Source organism: Citrus clementina, unplaced genomic scaffold (assembly GCF_000493195.1).
Source record: "Citrus clementina cultivar Clemenules unplaced genomic scaffold, Citrus_clementina_v1.0 scaffold_9, whole genome shotgun sequence".
Lineage (NCBI taxonomy): Eukaryota > Viridiplantae > Streptophyta > Magnoliopsida > Sapindales > Rutaceae > Citrus > Citrus x clementina.
In genome coordinates, this window is record NW_006261964.1 from 5,457,894 (window position 1) to 5,461,457 (window position 3,564).

Here is a 3,564-nt window from a genome sequence, read left to right on the forward strand (position 1 = left end):
TATCAAAAATAAGAAGAAAAAGAAAAGGAAAAAAACTAAAGATCCTATTTTAACAAAATCTACAGGTGAAAGATCATAATTTACGGGCAATAATTGGGATACGGAATTATAGTTGAAGTTGATACATGACATAATGCACAATCTTATTTATGCATGAGAACAGGAGCCCGAGCCCCTACAATCAGGCAAATTAACTAAATATTGTCAAATATCAATAACATGAGTAAAATGTCATTTAAATATGGTGGTTAAAATTGTCAATTACATATGACTTGTTAAAACTATCAAATATTACACTGGTTTTAAAAAAAATACGATAATGGAGTCTCTTGAATTGCTTACAGAATATACATAGGTAAATTTAACACCTAAATTTAAATTGAAATTTTGAACCAACTCCAAACAACACAATAAAAAAGAAAAAAAACTTCTGAATCATATTATTAACATCAGCTTGTGCATAAATGTATTTATATATCTAAATAAGATCTTGCTTCCAAAACCATATATTTATCTAAATGTACACTCCAACTTAATTTCAAAATCTATACCGATGAATCATTTTCAACACCAAAAGCAACACCCAAAACACAAACTCAATAGCTATATTTCTTCAATACAAGTCAGTTGTAGTTAGCATTCCACCATTGATTCCAGAATTCTTCATAACGGGCCTGTACAAATATAAAAACTAGAAGATGTCACTTTTGGCAAGCCAGAAAGTGGCTTATGAAGCAAAAGCAGCAAGTAAGACCCAAACTTATAGCATGTTTGGGTAGACTATAGAAATGCGGAATCATTGTAAATCTTATCACTGAGTATGTTGAAGATGGCATTTATGAAGTACCTGAAAAGAAAAGAAGAGTTGCTTAAAGATTTTAGCAATTACGTAAACAACATTTATAATCAAAATAAATAAAGGTAACAACACTACCAAGTTAATCTATGCTTTTGTATACACAACATATAAGCAATCAAGTTTTGTATAATATTCTTTCACTTCTAGTTAAAAAAAAAATGGAAAAGAAAAGAGGGCAGAGTTACTAAACCACTAGAAGCTTGAATCACAAAAGTCATTACCTATTCACATTGTTAGATAGTTACTGATACTTAAATACTTTTATATGATATCTAGAAATAATAAAATTAAGCTAGCTAGTGTAAGGATATCTAAATAAAGATAAAAATAACATAGGCAAAATTTGGTCTGATTAATCCAGCTTTCAAAATCCCCATAAAGAAATCCCAATGAACTGAGTTTGAGACTTTCTAAAAAAAATCGATTTTGATGGCACACCGAGGCTTCCCAGTCTTCCTGTGGTAGTTTGTAGTGGTTGGCCTTCCTACACACACACACCCGCCAGAATGCCTCCTTGGTTCTGGACAAAGCCAAGCCGATACATACGATAGGCGAAGGAAAGACCCCCACTCTATCAATGCAATCAAGAACCTAAAAAAGAATATTGATAACACACGGACTGCCAATGTCATCATTCAATAGCAATATGATAAAAGCAGAGAAAGAATAAACTCCTCTCCATATCTAAACTAGAACTTTAATACCAGTATATAGTAAAGGAATTTCTAATATTAAAGCAATAAAATGCAACTCTATCTTTCGTAACCCAAAAGCCTATGTTTAATGAAAATAGTGATATGATTGTTTCAATTTGGTCCAGATTATTTGTTTTTACCTCTTAGAATAATGCCATTGAATGAAATCAACATTGCTTTTCCTTTTCTTTTCCTCAAGGCTCACTGCAAAATCAAGAAAAACTTACAACAACACCAACAATAAAACACAAAGTTCTATAGTAAAGAACGTCGCTGAACCGATGACGAGACAGGTGTCTAATTAAATCAAACGAAACTTAAAGCATGAACAGAGAAACAAAATGTCAGTGAGAACAACCATGAAACACCTTCCCTCCATTTCCTATCACGCTTTCTGTTTCTGCTTTACAATCCTCTCCACTCACGAAACCAAAAAACCAAAACAAAAACCCACAGTCATCAAATTCAAAGCGAAAGCCAACAGCAACACAAGAATCCCTACACACTCCTTAGACAAGACCCAATAGCAATCTTCCTCTCACTTTGCTTCGTTAGGGTTTAATTTCCCCAAATTATCACAGAAATAGCAATTCCAACATGTTGTGAAGCATTTACATAAAAAAATTAAAGTTAACAGTTGGAAAAAAATATATAAAGAGAAATTAAATAAATCGAGAACCTCCAGCTTCTCGAAGATCCTATATGAGTCTAAGAATCTATTGCTTTCGCTATTTAGCTTGGAATAGTATGAGAAAGACACATGTGATATTTAGCCTCCGTTTTATTACGGAAATCGTGAGAAGAAATAAAGAGAAAGACCTTTTCAAAAATCAAAGCTGTAGTTCGTTGATTCAGGAGGCGAAGGCAAGCATAGCGGTGGTGTTGCACAGTGGGGTGGTGACGGAGCTGGCTGTCACGCAATGATAGAAGATTACATGGTGGTCGAGTGTCGTGCGTCAGCAAGAGAAAAGAGAAGGCAGTGGCGTTGCGGGATGGGGTGGTGGTGGAGCTGGGTGTTGCGTGGTGAAGGAAGATGGCCTGGTGTGGAGCGCTGTGTTCACGAGAGAGCATAAAGAAGGAGAAAGTTGAGGGAAGGAGAAAGATCTATTAACCCCGGGTTTGGTGGGGGAATGGAAATCAAAATCTATCATTTTACCCTTGTGATAAATAGTTTTAAATTAGTATATATTTAAAATAATTTAAGAATAAATAGTTTTAAATTATCATTTTATCCTATGATAATAAATTTTTTATAATATAAGTATAAAATTAAATCGACTTAATTTTTAAGGTCCGACAGTTAATATTTAATAAATATTTTATTGTTGTATTTTTTAAGCTATAAGTATTCAAAAACAGGACTTAAAGCTATTAAAAAACAAAAAATTAATTTTTTTTTTAATTATACGTTCTACAATGCAATCGCCTGCATTGTCGTTTAGCATAATTTGATTGGTTAAATAGATCACAACAATCTACCGAGTGATTTATTGGGCATACATAAGTATTTCTCCTAACCTGTAGATATTATATCGCGTTTGTTAAGCAATGTGAACATGAATATGAGAGAAAGACGAGAGAATTTTTCTCTTTCTCTCTCTATCCACTCACTCTCTCTCTACAATTTTCTCTATTATTTCTCTTGTCTTTCTCTCGTTCTTCTCTACAGTAAGTATTTTTCGATCGGGTTTAATTTATGCGGGTGTTACCGCATTACAAATTTTAGTTAATGCAATGAGTTGTAACTGCCAAACACGAGATTGTATAATTCTAATGCAATGCGGAGCCCTTATCCTATATATTACCGCGTGCCAAACATGCTCTAAGAGTGCATTTAGCACACTGTATTGTATTATGTTATATTACATTATTTTAATGTTAGTGTATTGTATTATGATGTATTGCATTAGTACTGTATTGTATTAATTTTTTTGGTGATTACTTTAAATTATATATTTAAAAAAATAATAATACTCAATATAAAATTCTTAAGTTTTAGAAATTGAACAT

General features: G+C 32.6%; 1 long non-coding RNA gene across 1 annotated transcript; it reads right to left on the reverse strand.

Moving 5' to 3' along the window:
* Window positions 1-578: 578 nt before the first annotated feature.
* Window positions 579-2,692, reverse strand: LOC18032761. The gene is made up of 2 exons (XR_002904883.1): window positions 2,374-2,692; window positions 579-1,758 (listed from the first exon to the last, which is right to left on the reverse strand). It is a non-coding gene; the product is annotated as an uncharacterized LOC18032761 (long non-coding RNA).
* Window positions 2,693-3,564: the final 872 nt, after the last annotated feature.